Source organism: Arachis ipaensis, chromosome B8 (genome assembly GCF_059453495.1).
Source record: "Arachis ipaensis isolate K30076 ecotype BB chromosome B8, ASM5945349v1, whole genome shotgun sequence".
Lineage (NCBI taxonomy): Eukaryota > Viridiplantae > Streptophyta > Magnoliopsida > Fabales > Fabaceae > Arachis > Arachis ipaensis.
Window position 1 is genome coordinate 122,879,900 of NC_142443.1, and position 19,698 is coordinate 122,899,597.

A 19,698-nucleotide genomic window follows, 5' to 3' on the forward strand; every position below is an offset into this window, starting at 1 on the left:
TGAAGCTGGCGTTCAACGCCAGAAATATGCTGCATATGGGCGTTGAACGCCCAGAACAAGCATCACTTCGGCGTCTAAACGCCAGAAATGTATGCAAAGGAATTTTACATGCCTAATTGGTGCAGGGATGTAAATCCTTGACATCTCAGGATCTGTGGACCCCACAGGATCACCTCAGGATCTGTGGTCCCCACAGGATCCCCACATACCTCCACTCACCTTCCCTCCTCATAATCCTATATCACCCTCTCTCTCCATTCACAGTCATCCCTTCTGTTTTCCATTCACCACTCACATCCATACACCCCACCTACCTTCAAAATTCAAAATCTCTTTCCCACCCAAGCCCACCCATATAGCCGAATACACACATCCCTCCATCTCCTCCATATCTTCTTCTTCTTCTACTATTCTTTCTTCTTTTGCTCGAGGGTGAGCAACATTCTAAGTTTGGTATGGTAAAAGCATAGCTTTTTTGTTTTTCATAACCATTGATGGCACCTAAGGCCAGAGAAACCTCTAGAAAGAGGAAAGGGAAGACAAAAGCTTCCACCTCCGAGTCATAGGAGATGGAGAGATTCATCTCAAGGGTCTATAGCTCAGTGGTAGAACATTTGACTGCAAATCAAGAGATCCCTGAGATACCTCAGTGGATACATTTTCATCCACATAATTATTGGGAGCAACTAAGGATAGGAGCACCAAGAGCACCCTGTCATCCTCCATGAAATTAGAGAAGATCAAAGAGCTATGAGGGAGAAGCAACAAAGACAAGAAAGAGACATAGAAGAGCTCAAGGACATCATTGGTTCCTCAAGAAGAAAACGCCACCATCACTAAGGTGGACTCATTCCTTGTTCTCAAATTTTCTGCTTTTCATTCTCTTTATGTTAAGTGCTTATCTATGTTTGTGTTTTATTACATGATCATTAGTGTCTAAGTGTCTATGCCTTAAAGTAGTGAATATGAATCCATCACCTCTCTTAAATGAAAAATGTTTTAAAAACAAAAGAACAAGAAGTACATGGTTTCGAATTCATCCTTGAAACTAGTTTAATTATTTTGATGTGGTGACAATACTTTTTGTTTTCTGAATGAAAAAGCCAAAAGGCAAGAGCAAAAAGCCAATAGCCCTTAAAACCAAAAAGCAAGGGTAATAAAAGGGATCCCAAGGCTTTGAGCATCAGTGGATAGGAGGGCCTAAAGGAATAAAATCCTGGCCTAAGTGGCTAAACCAAGCTGTCACTAACCATGTGCTTGTGGCGTGAAGGTGTCAAGTGAAATCTTGAGACTATGCGGTTAAAGTCAAGGTCCAAAGCAAAAGAAGAGTGTGCTTAAGAACTCTGGACACCTCTAATTGGGGACTTTAGCAAAGCTGAGTCACAATCTGAAAAGGTTCACCCAATTATGTGTCTGTGGCATTTATGTATCCGGTGGTAATACTGAAAAACAAAGTGCTTAGGGCCACAACCAAGACTCATAAAGTAGTTGTGTTCAAGAATCAGCATACTGAACTAGGAGAATCAATAACACTATCTGAACTCTGAGTTCCTATAGATGCCAATCATTCTGAACCTCAATGGATAAAGTGAGATGCCAAAACTATTCAAGAGGCAAAAAAAAGCTACAAGTCCCGCTCATCTGATTGGAGCTATGTTTCATTGATATTTTGAAATTTATAGTATATTCTCTTCTTTTTATCCTAACTGATTTTCAGTTGCTTGGGGACAAGCAACAATTTAAGTTTGGTGTTGTGATGAGCGGATAATTTATACGCTTTTTGGCATTGTTTTTAGTATGTTTTTAGTAGGATCTAGTTACTTTTAGGGATGTTTTTATTAGTTTTTATGTTAAATTCACATTTCTGGACTTTACTATGAGTTTGTGTGTTTTTCTGTGATTTCAGGTATTTTCTGGCTGAAATTGAGGGACTTGAGCAAGAATCAGATTCAGAGGTTGAAGAAGGACTGCTGATGCTGTTGGATTCTGACCTCCCTGCACTCAAAGTGGATTTTCTGGAGCTACAGAACTTCAAATGGCGCGCTTTTTAACGGTGTTGGAAAGTAGACATCCAGGGCTTTCCAGCAATATATAATAGTTCATACTTTGCCCAAGTTTAGACGACGCAAAAGGGCGTTGAACGCCAGTTCTATGCTGCAGTCTGGAGTTAAACGCCAGAAACACGTCACGAACCAGATTTGAACGCCAAAAACACGTTACAACTTGGAGTTCAACTCCAAAAGAAGCCTCTGCACGTGTAAACTTCAAGCTCAGCCCAAGCACACACCAGGTGGGCCCCGGAAGTGGATTTATGCATCAATTACTTACTTCTGTAAACCCTAGTAACTAGTTTAGTATAAATAGGACTTTTTACTATTGTATTTACATCTTTGGATTATCTTTGGATCATATTGATCACGTTGGGGGCTGGCCATTCGGCCATGCTTGGACCTTTATCACTTATGTATTTTCAATGGTAGAGTTTCTACACACCATAGATTAAGGTGTGGAGCTTTGCTGTTCCTCCTGAATTAATACAAAGTACTACTATTTTTCTATTCAATTTAACTTATTCCGCTTCTAAGATATCCATTCGTACTTCAACATGAATGTGATGATCGTGACAGTCATCATCATTCCCTATGAACACGTGCCTGACAACCACTCCCGTTCTACCTTAGATTGAATGAGTATCTCTTGGATTCCTTAATCAGAATCTTCGTGGTATAAGTTAGAACCCATGGATGGCCATTCCTGAGATCCGGAAAGTCTAAACCTTGTCTGTGGTATTCCGAGTAGGATCTGGGAAGGGATGGCTGTGACGAGCTTCAAACTCGCGAGTGCTGGGCGTAGTGACAGACGCAAAAGGATCAGTGAATCCTATTCCAGTATAATCGAGAACCGACAAATGATTAGCCATGCAGTGACAGCGCATTGGACCATTTTCACTGAGAGGACAGGATGTAGCCATTGACAACGGTGATGCCTAACATACAGCTTGCCATGGAAAGGAGTAGGACTGGTTGGATGAAGAAAGTAAGAAAGCAGAGGTTCAGAGGAACGAAAGCATCTCTATACGCTTATCTGAAATTCTCACCAATGAATTACATAAGTATTTCTATCTTTATTTTCTGTTTATTTATTATTATTATTCAAAAACTCCATAACCATTTTTTGACCAACTTCGACGGTCCGTATCTCGGTCCTCGAAGTTTAAAATTCTTTGAAACTAGATTTTTATGAAAGATCATTTAACGATCTTTTCAATGGTTCAAGAATAGTTGAAAAAAAAATTTTGTAGAGAAAAATTTATGAGATTTTGAAAATTGGACTGAAAAATTGATTTCTGCAACATATCAAATTTTCTGTTTTCTGATATGGATGCGTACGCGGCCTTTGACATGCGTACGCGGGAATTTGCCTCTGGCAAGTGCTTCTACGTATGCGGATAACTCTTGCATACGCGGTATGGTCCAAAATTAGGGTTATGCGTACGCGGGCCTTTGCATGCGTATGCGGACCCCCAAGTTTTAACCTGTACGCACACCACATGTATGCGTACGCACACCTCTCAGAATTTGGAAAAAATGTGTTTTTATTACTTTCAGCCATTCTTTTGGCCTTCTAAACCTTTATAAACTTCGATATGAGTTTAGAGCCGGTGGAATTGAGGATGGACGAGTTAGGGATAAAGTCAAATGAATTGAGTTAGTAAAATTGAGAGAAATGGACAAGATGTTAAGTGATATATGATGATTATGAATGAGATAATTGATGATGAGATTGATAATGAGAAATATGATGATCACAAGATTGATAATGACGATGATGGTGAAGTGTGACGGGCACTATATCCCATAATGAATAGGTGAGTTGAGGTAGAGGATTCCCTCTCTCGTGTTGTGATTATTATAAAGGAGGCAATGAGATTTGTGTTGTGAGGACGGTGGTGTTATCCCGCTCACGTATAGGCAAGTTGAGATTAAGGATTCTCTCGCTTGTTGTGATAAACAAGTTGAGGTCGAAGATTCCCTCTCTTGTTGGGGTGGACGAGTTTGAGGTTGAGGATTTCCTTACTTATCGCACCAGAGGATTGGATTGAAAGTCGAGGATTCCCTTCGGTTTAACTCTGTGATTATCAATTTGAATGTCGGAAAAGGCAAGATGAGATAAAGGATTCTATCTCTTGCTATGATGAACAAAATGACGTTGAAAATTCTCTCTCTTGTTATGGTGGGCAAGCGGGGTTGAGGATTCCCTCTCTTGCTACATCGGGGAATTGAATGGAGAAGGTTGAGGATTCTCTTTGATTCGATTCCTGGCTGTGGTGTGAATTAGTTAGGTTGAGGATTCCCTATCATTACATCATAGTCTATCTCTAAAATGGGAGGTTGAGGATTCCCTCCTTGAAGGTTGAGGATTCCCTTCGTGTTGAGAGACAATATCCGAGTTAGCTACCGGATGTGTCGGGTTGGCTGTATAACTGACAGATGAGCTTATTGGCCATAGGGCAGGCATACATCATTCGTATATGTTTGATTTGTTTGGATTTTCCTAATTATATTTTCCTAATTATATGAGTTTGCCTAATTGAATATGTTACATGCTTAACTGCTACTTGCTTACTTGCATTAATTGTCTTACGTGTGTATTACTTGTTTGTATTGTTTGTGTTTGTACAACTGAGAGGTCCCTCATGCTGGTGTTGGTTGATGCTGAGGGCTGTCTTTTTTGAAATGAAATGATGAGATAACTGATTAACAATGATGAATATTGAAAGAGATGATTTGAGTTTCCTGGGTAGACGCAGTGAAGTGATTTCACTTGTTCCAGGTGAAAATGTGAAGTATTGATATATAATCACTGAGTCGAATTAGCTGGTGCTGGCTCTGGTCATGGTTCTACAATGAATTGGAAGTTGGATATTTTGGAAGTTGGAAAAGATGATAAATTGAATTAGACTTAGTATCCCGTAGGACAGTTTCCTAAGTTATGGATTAGTTAGAACCTAGGGTGGACAATTGATGAAAGGAAGATTAGGATACTTAGTGAGTTCTTATTATAGTGCATTGGTTTTATTTGGCACTTTTACTGTATTAGGAATCCATGGGTCGGGGGTTCTCGTTTCGTATATATCTCTTGTTTTTCAAATGCCGGTCTTGGTGCTCAGTAGTGAGCTGTGGTTTATCTGAAAGATGCCGAAGATCATTGGAATCTGCTTTACTTTTGTTTAGAATCTCTCCAAACTTATTTTGAAAACTTTTTATTATGTATTTATTTCCTTTTGAAAACTTGCCTATAGAGGCTTTGATGTATATTCTGGGAGAGATAAGAAAAATACTGTTATCAATTGATTTTATTACTGTACCCTAGTCGACTTAAACTTCGCAGGTCGCGACTGGTGGCTATTATACTCATGTCTATATACATATATGTACCTTGTCTTTATTCTATTCTTCCTTATTGCTATACCTTATCTTGATTCGCTATCCGAATACGTTTTATCTTCTTTTCTTCGATACGAGAGTATTTTCGATCGCGATTTTATTTTGCTCCTTTTCAGGCTTTTCGTTAAATAACTCCTTTCAATTAATTATATATATATATATATATATATATATGTATGTATTTTAATCCACCTTGTGAGTCGTACCACCTTACTATCATTGATTTATGACTCGAATATAAGGATTTGAATATTAGGGTGTTATAATAATATCTAAGGTTCTTAGATTATTTAGTGATTTAAATCAATGCTCAGCATAAGAATATTTGAAAAAAGAATATTTAAGGTTCTTATATTCATAAAATCTGAGTCAATATTTAACTTAAAAAAATTTAAGAATATCTCAATTATTGTTAATGACTGAATGTAAACAAATCTCAATTAAACTAATATATATTATTATGCATTATCTTTTAAACTTTATCTCTTTTATATTTTACCATTCAAATTTAAATACCATAAAAATTATTTTTAGAAATATAAATTAATCTTAAAATCAAAACTAAATATATCCTTGCTCATATATAGGTTTAAAAGCTTGATAAGGTTTCTTAGTTTTTTGTTTTGGCCCAATAATACAAATATATGGTTTGTTTATATTTTTTTGTTTTGTGATCTAAAATGCGATAGGAGATAAATTTTTGAAATTTTTATGAAAAAAAGTGTTTTAAAATAAGAGTTAAATAGGATTTAATTATTTTAACTATTTTAGATTGTCCGACGAGTTTAGCCATTTTTCCTGTGCGAGTGACCCTCTCTCTTAAACAGGAAGAATCCTTGCCCAACTGTAAATGCCACAATAGCTAACTCATAGCCACCTCCACCACCGAAGGGACCTCATCGTTAATTTGATCTCTTCCCTCGGTTCTTCTTGTCCACACTAAATTGGTAGCTGGAATTCATCATGCCCAAAGAGAAGAGCCCTGGCTTGAAGATCTTATGGCTCTGGACCTTTGGAACTGCTGCTGGTAATTCGCCTCTCTTTCTTTCTTCTTTTATTCGGTGCCCTCAATTTCGAAGAATCTAATACATTATGACCATTTTTTCTTTGCCAGTATTAGTTGGCAATGCGTTTTGGACAATAATAAGGGACATGGACGCGCCCATGAATGTCGAACAACAAAAACATCATGATCCCCCTCAAATGATAATGGATACGTTGACTCCCCAAAATAAAGCTGATTTTCCTGATGATAAAATATGATTGGCTTATTGTTTTGTTTCTTTAACACTTTTTGGGTTATGACTTATGATATTGAATTCTAGATAAGGTTATGAAAATCGGACTGAACATCAAAATCTAAGAAAATGAATAAGAAAAAGAATTTAATAATCGTTTAAGATGATATGTCATCACAACACCAAACTTAAAACTTTGCTTATGCTCAAGCAAAAAGAAAGATAAATGGAGTTTAGCTTAATGAAAGAGATTTGAAAAGCTTTTAAGATTTGAAAACAAAAAGTAGGGTTTGTGATAATTATTTGTGATTGCATTTGGCTTCTCTTATCCTTCATGAATCTTGCCTACTCAGGATTAGGAGTTTTAAAAAACTGAAATTCGAATTGTATTATGAGATTTCTTTTGGATTTGTTTGACTTGCAGGCATTTACTTTTTATTTGAATTTAGAGAAAAATCTTTGCGATTTTTTTACTTTAAGGGTTTTGTCGCAAGGCCACGTTCAGTGGTTTTTCCTTGGCATTTTCACCCCGCAAGCACATAACTAAGGTTTTGATCCTGACATCGATGCCCAGAACCTCTTTGGACTTCTAAACGTTTTGTCGTAAGGCAACTCTTTAAATGGACTTTCAATCGATAATCCCGGTCTAGTTGACCCAAGTTACTAGGTGATAAACCACCCCTCGGATTTACTGACCCAAGTCTATCCTTAGAACAAGAACGCCTCAGGCACATAACTGGATCCTAATCATTGGTGCTTAGAGCCTTGGAACTTTTGATTTTTGATCTTTCCATTTTTTCACTGCTCCAAGGAATTGATGATTGAAATCTCATAATACTTCTTAAACACTTGGTTAACCGGATGAAATATTGCGGGGATGGAGGTTTATTCCACCCACGGTGAAGACGGTGGTGTTATCCCGCTCACGAGAAAACGAAATTGATTAATTGATAAAAAAATTGGGGTTAAAGGATATAATAACTAATGAAACTAATTTAAGTCAATGACTATGACTGATTGTGGTCTGAATAACCGATTTGGCAAAGATGGTGGTTTTATCCTGCTTGCGTGTTTGAGATCGATTATGATTATTGAATTGGCAAGAATGGTGGTGCTGTCTCGTTGGCATGGCAAGGTCGTGGGTGGTTTTATCCTGCTTGCGTGTTTGAGATCGATTATGATTATTGAATTGGCAAGAATGGTGGTGCTGTCCCGCTGGCATGGCAAGGTCGTGTGTTTCGTCCTGCTTGCGTATTGATGTGATACATGTTCCGGTCAAGGTTGGTAGTCTTATCCTGCTTGTTCGTGGTTCGGGGTAAGATCGGTGGTTTTGTCCTGCTTGTTCGTGGTTGTGGTGTGATGTGAGGACAATGGTTTAATCCTGCTCACGAATTGAGAAGGTTGAGGATTCCCTCCAGTTATACATATATCCATATGTGAATGGGGTTATGATAAGTTATGCTTTACGAGGCCAGTTAAGATTATGACTAGGATTGAATTGAATTGATTAGAGGCTTAGATCAAAAGTGAGGATTCATATGAGGCTTAGGATGAAGACTATGATTAATGATGGATTTGATTATGATAATGGGTTTGGTCGATAATGATTAACCCACGGTGAGGACAGTGGCCTTGTCCCGCTTACGAGTAGGCAAGTTAAAGTTGAGGATTCCCTCTCTTACATTGCGATGTACAAGTTAGGTTGAGAATTTTCTCTTTTGTTGCATCGGGGGATCAGAAAGAAGATTGAGTATTTCCTTCGGTTCAATTCCCAATTATGGTGAGGACGGTAGTTTTATCACGCTCATGGTTTGAGGATAATTATCCTTGTGATAAATGTGAACATCATGAGATTTGATTGAAAAATGATTATAAATGATTGTGATTCTGATTGATGTTTTGGGGATGGTGGTTCGTTTCGCCCATGGTGAGGACGGTGGTTTGGTCCCGCTCACGGATAAACAAGTTGAGGTTGAAGATTCCCTCTCTTGTTGTGGTGGACAAGTGGGGTTAAAGATTTCCTCTCTTGTTACATCGGAGAATTGGATAGAAGGTTAAATATACCCTTGGATTCAATTTCTTGCTATGGTATGAACGAGTTAGGTTGAGGATTCCCTATCGTTGCATCACATTCTCTCTTTGATTGTGAAGTATGGAAGGCAATATATCCCAGATAGCACTGCCTCCAGTAAGATAGTGGAAGGTTAAGGATTTCTTTCCAGAAGGTTGAGGATTCTCTTCTTCTTGTTCCTTCTAGGGATGCACGACAGAGATATTATATCCAGGTTAGCGATCGGATGTGTCAGGTCTGGCAGTTTAATCGACACGTGAGCTTATGGCCAATAGGATAGACATGCATCATATGCATCTATTTATTATTGTTTGGGTGTGCTTGCTGTACTTAGTTTGCCTATGTGAATAATTCTGTTTAACTGCTAAATGTATTAGTTGTTGTATTTGCTCTTTGATTGTGTTTGAATTGCATTACTTATTCTTGCTACTACTAAATTATATACTGAACACTGATCAACTGTGATGTTAGAAATAAATATGTTGAGATATAGTGGAAAGAACTGAGATTGGAGATTACTGATGTAGTTAAGATTTAGTAGGTTGACCTTGTTGGGATTTAGAGAGAACCCTTGGCTTGAACTTTGTGAGTTTGGAGACTAGGATTGCCTAGTGGGTTCATGTATCTTTATGTAGTCTCTATTTAAAACTATTACCCTACTGGAAACCTTCGAGTTTTCACCCGTTGTGAAAATTTCTGTTTTACAGATATAGGACGTGACGCACCTCGCTGAGTGTGCAGGTTTCCTTTTGGCAAAGTGATGAAGAGAATTATTGTGTTGGTCTAGAATTTCTCTTATAGAAACAAGAACTTCGTTGTAAGCATATCTCCAAACCAACAAACAATTCTCACATAAAAAATTTGAGTTGTCACAAGTACAAACCCCAATGAAAATTAACCGAAGTATTTAAACTACGGATCGTCTCACAAAGAATTGTAATGAAGTATTCAATTATTGGCTATGAAGATGCAAAGGGGGTTTGATTTGGAAATTGGCAAGAGAAGTATAAATGGGCAAGAAAATATAAAAGCAAGAAAGTAAACAACAAGAACTAATAAAATAAAAGAAAGAACTCTTGGCTAGACATAGGTAATTTGAGATCACCATCCTTGTCTACACACCAAATATTGATAATTATGAGGGGCCAACCTATTAAGTCTACTTCTAAAAGCTTTAAGTACGTAATATCTACTCCTAAGCTTGAAGTACGTCAAATAGGCTTGATCACATCAACCCATAAGTCCCAACCTATCTACTAATTAGATTAGTAGTGGGTTAGTGTCAATGGATATCAAATTGATCACCAAGGGTTCTCAAATTACCAATCCAATGAGACTCAATGACTCAAGGTCACTCAATTCCCTTAGCCTAGGCCAAGAGTAAAGAAAACTACTCAAAAACTAGTGAAAGCGTTTTAACAAACACCTAGTGTGCAAGAAAAGTAAACATCATAAATTGCAAGAATCAATAAAATCTACCAACTACCAATTACAAGGAAAGTAAGATCACAACTCAAATCAACCATAAAAGAACATCAAACCTTAAATTGCATTAAAGAAAATATTCAAATCCAATAAGAGTTCATGAATATAAAAAAGGCATAAAAGTAAAATTAACACTACAAATCATGAGAATGAAAGAGTAGAAGCAAGAATTCATAAAGGAAACAAGATGAAAACATGAAATTGGACATAGATCTAAGAGAAATTAACATAAGAACCCTAATTCTAGAGAGAAGAGGGAGCTTCTCTCTCTAGAAACTAACCTACATGATGCTATACTACAAACAATTGCTCCCCCTTACCCAAGCTTGAATTTTGCATGAAATAGCATCAGAAATGAGTTGGATTGGGCCCAAAATGCTTCAGAAATCGCCCCCAGCGATTTCACCTTTAGTGGGCCACGTGCAACATTGGCATGTACGCGTACAGTGCGCGTACGCGTCCTTAAACGCGAAGAAACTATGGCAAATTTTATATTATTTTGAAGCCCCGGATGTTAGCTTTTCAACGCAAATAGAACCGCCTCATTTGGACCTTTGTAGCTCAAGTTATGGTCGATTGAGTGCGAAGAGGTCAGGCTTGACAGCTTTGCAGTTCCTTCATTTCTTCATGAGTTTTCCCACTTTGCATGCTTTTTCTTCATTCCTTCAATCCAATCTTTGCCTTCTAAACCTGAAATCACTTAACAAACATATCAAGGCATCGAATGGAATTAAAGTAGATTAAATTTAGCTATTTTAAGGCCTAAAAAGCATGTTTTCACACTTAAGCACAAATTTAGGGAGAATTACAAAACCATGCTATTTCATTGAATAAATGTGAGAAAAGTTGATAAAATCCCCCAAATTAAGCACAAGATCAACCACAAAATTGGGGTTTATCAAACCTCCCCACACTTAAACCAAGCATGTCCTCATGCTAAGAATAAAGAAGGACAAGAAAAGGGGTAGGAACATTTATTCAATGCAAAGAAACTATATAAACCTATCTACATGCATGCAACTAAATGCAATATGACTCTACCTACTTGGTCAAAAGTAAATCAATCCCCAAGAACACATATGCACATGTAGGGCTAAGTAGTATGATGATTCATGAATCCTACCAATTTGAATATCAAAATAAAGCACAAATAGACTTGCAAGAAGAAAAGCTCATGAAAGCCGGGAACAAGGAATTGAGCATCGAACCCTCACCGGAAGTGTATCCGCTCTAGTCGCTCAAGTGTATAGGGTCGATCACTCAATTCTCTTCTAATCATGCTTTCCATGATTTGTTTTTCATCTAACAATCGACAATTATTCAATGCATGCATACATTCATCATGAGGACTTATTCATAGGTTGTAATGGGGCTAGGGTAAAGGTAGGGATGCATATGGTCAAGTGAGCTTGAAATTTGAATCTTTGATTAATCTAAACTCTCACCAAACACATATAACAACCTATACAATTCTAATACAATGCATAGCTACCCATGATTCCCACTTTTTCACATACTCATGCATTCTCTTTAATTAACATTCCATATGCATTGATTTTTATTGAACTTTACCTTGGGGCATTTTTGTCCCCTTTTTATTACATTTTTTTCTATATATTTTTGTTTCTTTTATTTTTCTATTTTTTTCCATATATATTTTTTTTTCACATTTTTTTTTCACAACAAAGTATATACAAACGTATCAATGCATATTGTTTTACATATTTAATGCATAAGCATGTACCCAATCCCATGATTTTCAATAAAAAATACAAAATACATTTTTACCTCAGCCAATGTCCCAAGTTTCCCATACCCAAATGATACACACCCTCACTAGCCTAAACTAATCAAAGATCCAAATTAAGGGACATTTATTATTTTTCACTTAGGGGTAGTGATGTGCTAAAATTAAGAACAAAAGGGATTAAATAGGCTCAAAATTGGCTAACAATGGTTGATGAAAGGTAGGCTATTTGGGTAAGTGAGCTAAATGAAATGATGGCCTCAATCATATGAATGCATGTATACATGGAACAATGGACATAAAGAATCAAACAAATCAAAAATCACAATCATAGAAAGAGAACAATGCACACAAGAATGAAAATAAGTGGTTATAAGATGCAACCATACAATTGGGCTCAAAATTCACATGCTTGTGTTCTTAGCTCAAAAACCATGTTCTAAAATAAATTCTTCAAGCAAGTTCACACAAAAAAATTTTTTTTTTTCAAATTGGTAGGGTGCCCTAAAGATAATTTCTTGAAAAGAAGTCATCACCCTTACCAAGTAGTCTTAAAATAAGAAGAAGTGGTAAAAATATGTACAAATTCTAACTAACATGTATCCTAACATGCAATGGAACAACTAACTACAAAGAAAATTAAGAATTGGCGTTGAAAACGAAAATTGTTACCAATGGAGATCGGTCGGACGACCTCCCCACACTTGAAGATTGCACCGTCCTCGGTGCATGCAAAGAAGAGCAATGTGGATGGGTTGCTACAATTGCTGAGCTCCTTCAAAAGGTTGTGCGGGTGAACTTGTTTGTTGCCCCATTTGAAGCTTATCCTTTTCCTCTTGGTGGCCATCCTAAAAGGAAAGAAAAAGAAAGAAAATTAAGCCTACAACAAAGATATCAAACAATAGAACATAGGCGGGGGCTAATGCCAAATAAGAGCATGGTTCTCTACTACATAGTAGCTACGCATGTGAGTGAGAAAGCAATATAGACAAGGGCATATCAACTAATACTTGATGAAAGAACAAAGTTAAAGCATGAAGAACACTTAGGAGCATCAAGTTTAATCAACAATTGACACAAACAAGATTAGTGGTAAGCATGAAAGCATTTGGTCCCATCCCAACTCAATGACAATAATGTACAAAAACAAGGGATCAGGAGTTAGGAAGGACTAAAGCACTAATCTTCTGTGTAGAGCAAGTATTGCAATTAATGCCAAACAAGTCACGAAGTACCAAGATTAACCAAGAAATTCTCAACAATTGAGTAAGAGAATTCAACACCATTATTAAAATGAGAAACTTAGAAAATAAAATAAGAACAAACTATAAAAACAAAATTAAAATGTAATGAACGAAAATAAGCAAATGCAATAAAAGAAAATGGAAGAAAATAATTTTTTTACATTAGTAATTTATTATTATTATTTTTTTTTTAAAAAGAAAATTTTTTTTTCAAGAGAGGAAGAAGAAAAAAAAATAGAGAGAAAGAAGAAGAAAAGAAGAAAGAAGGAGAGAGGAGAAAGGAGAAAAACAGGGTGCAAATCCGCGCATAAGCGTCATGCGTGCTTACGCGCGGATGCAGCAGGGACAATCCACGCGTACGCGTCATGCGCGCTTACGCGTGAATTGTGCTTTTTGCACAGTGCACGCGCGATGTCCGCGCAACTCTCGGGAAAGTGTACTAGGAGTTGTGAAACCACGCTGACGTACGCGCGCACAGCGCGCTTGCGCGCCGATGCCCTTTTTTTTTTCTTTTTTTTTTAAAGATGCTTAAAACAAAAACAGTGCACTCTTCTAATCTACAAGCATTCTAAAACAACTAAAATTCAAATTTAACAAAAATCTTTAAGTTTTTGAAAAATTTTCAAAGACAAAATAAACAAAACTTGTACTTCAAGCAACCTACTTTAACAACAATCTAAACTAATCAAAACACACTACTACAACCTATCAATCGAAACAAAATGTATAAAGAGTATAGAAAAGAATAAAAATACCTATAATGGCAACTCAAATCACTTATTAACCAAATCTAAAAGAGAGTGGAAAGAGTTTACCATGGTGGGGTGTCTCCCACCTAGCACTTTTAGTTTAAGTCCTTAAGTTGGACATTTGGTGGGGGTCCTTACTAGGGTGGTTTATGCTTGAATTCATCCTTGAATCCCCACCATTGTTTGCATCTCCAATGACCACCGGGATCCCAAATTAGGCGCATGAAGCCTTCAAGTAAGCTTAAGTAAATGACAAGGCCCCAAGCGTTTTGATTGTTGACATGAATTCCGGGGTCCCAAACCTTGTTCTTGCACCCATCTTTTCGCTGACTACCATAGTTAAATTTGGGTGACAAGGCTTGTGAATTCTCGATCAAGCATCCAAACGTTCTCCTAGACCCATGCAATTTGATTCTACACCAACCATTGCCATTCAACTTTGAGCATGCAACCATCATGAACTTAGTGTGATGTTTCCAACCACTACACAACTCTCTCCTACTCTTAACTCCACAAAGAGCTCTAAGTTGACCATCATTTTCAATCAAACCATATTCAAGTGAGAAGGCAAAGCTTAGGGATAGGAATTTTACCCACTTGAATGTTGTGTTGGATGATGGTGACTTAGGAAGGGGAACCTCCCCACACTTAGACAATGCGAGGTACTCCTTTGTGTTCTTTCTTGACTACCTCCACCTCTTGGCAAGCTTCTTCAACTTCAACCTCTTCCTCTTGACAAAATTCTTCACATTCAACCACCTCTTCACCAACTTCTTCTAGCTCTTTCCCATTCTTCATGTCACAATATGGAGGTAATGTAGAACTTATCTCAACATTTACCTCAATATCAATAGGGGAATATTCCTCAAATACCAAAGGATCATGTGTTGGTGTGGGCTCATCTCCAAGAGGAAGATTTGTTATTTGCTCACCTTCTTCCAATTCTTCATCATTCATTATATGCTTAGGAAGTTGCGCACCCTCCTTAACATCAAATTCAAGCTCATTGGAAGAAGGTTCAACAACTTCCACAAAATCATTAACAACACCACTTGATGTGGAAATGTTCTCAAACTTGGAATCCACCTCTTGTTCAACTTTGCCTAGCTCTTCAACCACTTCTTCTTCATTAACAATCTCTTCACTCTCCACTTGTTGCAAGACATACCCCATCTCCTTGTCCTCATGTTGAGATTCTAAAATCTCTTTCATGCTCCTTTCTTCGGTTGATTTCTCACATTATAAAATCTCTTTCATGCTTTGCTTGTTGCATGAGTCCAATGATTCCAAGATAGCAGTAATGTTAGCAAACTGAGCCATGATTTTTTCAAATATGGGAGGTGATTTATCTTGTGCTTGAGAGTTCTCATACATTGGAGGTGTCTCATCTTGGTAATAACATGGAGGTGGTGGTTCTTGAGGGTATTGGGGGTTGAATTGGGGTGATTCTTCATATGGTTCATATAGTTCACAAGGTGGTTGGTATGGTGGATATGGGTTAGGATCATATGGAGGTGTTTGGTGGTATGAGGCTTGTGAGTGTGGTGATTCAAAACTATGTTGGGGAGGTGGTTCATAGGCATAGGGTGGTGGTGATTGTGATTGACAACTGCAATAAGGATCATCACACACACTAAATGGATATGCATTAGGATTAGGATTATACGCATAAGAATCTGGAGAGTAGTTACGTTGGGGTGATGCTTGGACGGCTAGAGTGGCATAGAATACCCTTTGGTCCTTGCGTATCTCTGTGAGGATAGTAGTCATGTCCCCAAGCACTTTTGTCAAGCTTGGTTCGGAAGGAGGTTGTTGCCAAGAAGGTTATTCATAAGCTTGGGGCTCCTCGCACTTTCGATTTTCAAATCCTTGATGCACATCCTCATTGAAGCTTCCATTTCCTACAACATAGTTTGAACCACACTAATAGCCAAAGTGACAAGAATTCATAGTGAAAGAGAAAATAAAAACAAAAGGCTAACAAGAATTAAAGAAAACTAAGTCCTACAACTAGCAAAAACCAACAAACAAACCAAAAATCAAGCTATTCACAATATATACAATAGCCAATAACATAACACTATTGCAATTCTCCGGCAACGGCGCCATTTTGATGAAGAGAATTATTGTGTTGGTTTAGAATTCCTCTTATAGAAACAAGAACTTCGTTGTAAGCATAGCTCCAAACCAACAAACAATTCTCAAATAAAAAATTTGAGTTGTCACAAGTACAAACCCCAATGAAAATTAACTGAAGTATTTAAACTCCTGGTCATCTCACAAGGAATTGCAATGAAGTGTTCAATTATTGGCTATGAAGATTGATGAGCGGATAATTTATACGCTTTTTGGCATTGTTTTTAGTATGTTTTTAGTAGGATCTAGTTACTTTTAGGGATGTTTTTATTAGTTTTTATGTTAAATTCACATTTCTGGACTTTACTATGAGTTTGTGTGTTTTTCTGTGATTTCAGGTATTTTCTGGCTGAAATTGAGGGACTTGAGCAAAAATCAGATTCAGAGGTTGAAGAAGGACTGCTGATGCTGTTGGATTCTGACCTCCCTGCACTCAAAGTGGATTTTCTGGAGCTACATAACTCAAAATGGCATGCTTCCAATTGCGTTGGAAAGTAGACATCCAGGGATTTCCAGCAATATATAATAGTCCATACTTTGGCCGAGTTTAGATGACGCAAAAGGGCGTTGAACGCCAGTTCTACGCTGCAGTCTGGAGTTAAACGCCAGAAACACGTCACGAACCAGAGTTGAACGCCAAAAACACGTTACAACTTGGCGTTCAACTCCAAAAGAAGCCTCTGCACGTGGAAAGCTAAAGCTCAGCCCAAGCACACACCAAGTGGGCCCTGGAAGTGGATTTATGCATCAATTACTTACTTCTGTAAACCCTAGTAGCTAGTTTAGTATAAATAGGACTTTTTACTATTGTATTAGACATCCTGGATTGTATTTTTGATCCTGTGATCACGTTTTGGGGGCTGGCCTCTCGGCCATGCCTGAACCTTTCACTTATGTATTTTCAACGGTAGAGTTTCTACACTCCATAGATTAAGGTGTGGAGCTCTGCTGTTCCTCATGAATTAATGCAAAGTATTACTGTTTTTCTATTCAAATCAACTTATTCCGTTTCTAAGATATCCATTCGCACCCAAGAACATGATGAATGTGATGATTATGTGACGCTCATCATCATTCTCACTTATGAACGCGTGCCTGACAAACACTTCCGTTCTACATGCAACCAAGCTAGAATGAATATCTCTTGGATATCTAATACAGGGGACCGAGTCCGAGTTATTAGTATCTTCGTGGTATAAGTTAGAACCCATGGATGGCCATTCCTGAGATCCGGAAAGTCTAAACCTTGTCTGTGGTATTCCGAGTAGGATCTGGGAAGGGATGGTTGTGACGAACTTCAAACTCGCGAGTGCTGGGCGTAGTGACAGACGCAAAAGGAGGGTGAATCCTATTCCAGTATGATCGAGAACCTCAGATGATTAGCCGTGCCGTGACAAAGCATTTGGACCTTTTTCACAAGAGGATGGGATGTAGCCATTGACAATGGTGATGCCCTTACGGAAAGCTTGCCATGGAAAGGAGTAAGACTGATTGCATGAAGACAGCGGGAAAGCAGAGAGTCAGAGGAACGAAAGAATTGCTATACGCTTATCTGAAATTCTCACCAATGATATACATAAGTATTTCTATCTTTATTTTTTGTTTATTTATTATTATTATTCGAAAATACTATAACCATTTGATATCCTCCTGACTGAGATTTACAAGGTGACCATAGCTTGCTTCATACCAACAATTTCCGTGGGATCGACCCTTACTCACGTAAGGTTTTATTACTTGGACGACCCAGTGCACTTGCTGGTTAGTTGTGCGAAGTTGTGAAGTTATGCTTGGACCATGGTATTGTGCACCAGTTGTTGGCGCCATTGCCAGGGAGAGAACGAACAACAAATTTTACAACCTCAGAGTAACAATTTCGCATACCAAGTTTTTGGCGCCGTTGCCAGTGATTGTTCGAGTTTGGACAACTGACGGTTCATCTTGTTGCTCAGATTAGGTAATTTTCTTTTTGTTTTACTTTCAAAAAAAATTTTTTTTTCAAAAATCTTTCAAAAATTTCTCATCTGTTTTCGAAAAAAAATATATATATATAAAAATTTTAAAATAAATGTTTTCAAAAATATATTTTTCTTCAGAATTTTTAAGAATGAATTCTAGTGTTTCATGATGATTTGTTGAATCCTGGCTGACTGTAAGCCATGTCTAATCTTTTGGACTGGGGTTTCAACTTATCATCACAAGAGCTTGTTGATCTTCACATACTTAGTTGCTCTATACATGGAAAGTATAAATATCTTCTAAAGCTTGGCTGGCTAGTAAGCCATGCCTAACCCTCAGATTGGAGCTTTAGGCTAAGAGTACAAGATTCCTGGAATTCATATTAAAAATTTTGAAATCCTTATTTTCTTTTTCCTATATGTTTTTTTTTTCGAAAATAATATACAAAAATCCAAAAAAAATCATAAAATCATAAAAATCAAGAATATTTTGTGTTTCTTGTTTGAGTCTTGAGTCAAATTGTAAGTTTGGTGTCAATTGCATCTTCATTTTGCATTTTTCGAAAAAAATCATGCATTCATAGTGTTCTTCATGATCTTCAAGTTGTTCTTGGTAAATCTTCTTGTTTGATCTTGATGTTTTCTTGTTTTGTGTTTTTTCTTGTTTTTCATATGCATTCTTGCATTCATAGTGTCTATACATGAAAAATTTTTAAGTTTGGTGTCTTGCATGTTTTCTTTGCATTAAAAATTTTTCAAAAATATGTTCTTGATGTTCATCATGATCTTCATAGTGTTCTTGGTGTTCATCTTAACATTCATAGCATTCTTGCATGCATTCATTGTTTTGATCCATAACTTTCATGCATTAAGTCTTTTTCATGTTTTTCTCTTTCATCATTAAAAATTCAAAAATAAAAAAAATATATCTTTCCTTTTTTTTCTCTCATAAATTTTGAAAATTTGGATTGACTTTTTTAAAAAATTTTAAAATTCAAGTGTTTCTTATGAGTCAAATTAAATTTTCAATTAAAAAAAATCTTATCTTTTTCAAAATCTTTTTCAAAAACCAAATATCAACTAAACCAATATATATTGTTATGTATTATCTTTTAAACTTTATCGCTTTTACATTCTACCATTCAAGTTTAAACACCATTGAAATTGTTTTTAGAAATACAAATTAAGCTCTGTATAGTAGAGTGTTATAGTTAGGCTAAAACAGTTTTACAAGTGAATCTACTTGCGTAACTTCACATCAAAAAAAGAACTACCTTTCACAATGATCATATGAATAATCGTTAAAAAAAACCAATATGAGAGACTTTCTGTGTGAAACATTTTACCCGTATCAAAATTAAACTCAAAATCAATTGATAAGAATCTGTGTGAACATAGTTTATATTTAATAAAATAATATTATAGTGTTATAAAAGGGCTTTCAGTATTAAACTTGGTACAATGCACCTTTCCCAAGATACCATTTGCTTTCACCCTGAATTTCAATTTTTTTCTCCAGCTATCATGCCCAAATCTCGTAACTCTTATACCCCCAACCATGAAAATAGCATTGGTGATGGTGGTGCTATTAAGAGCTTTAACGTTACCCTTTCACCTCTTTCT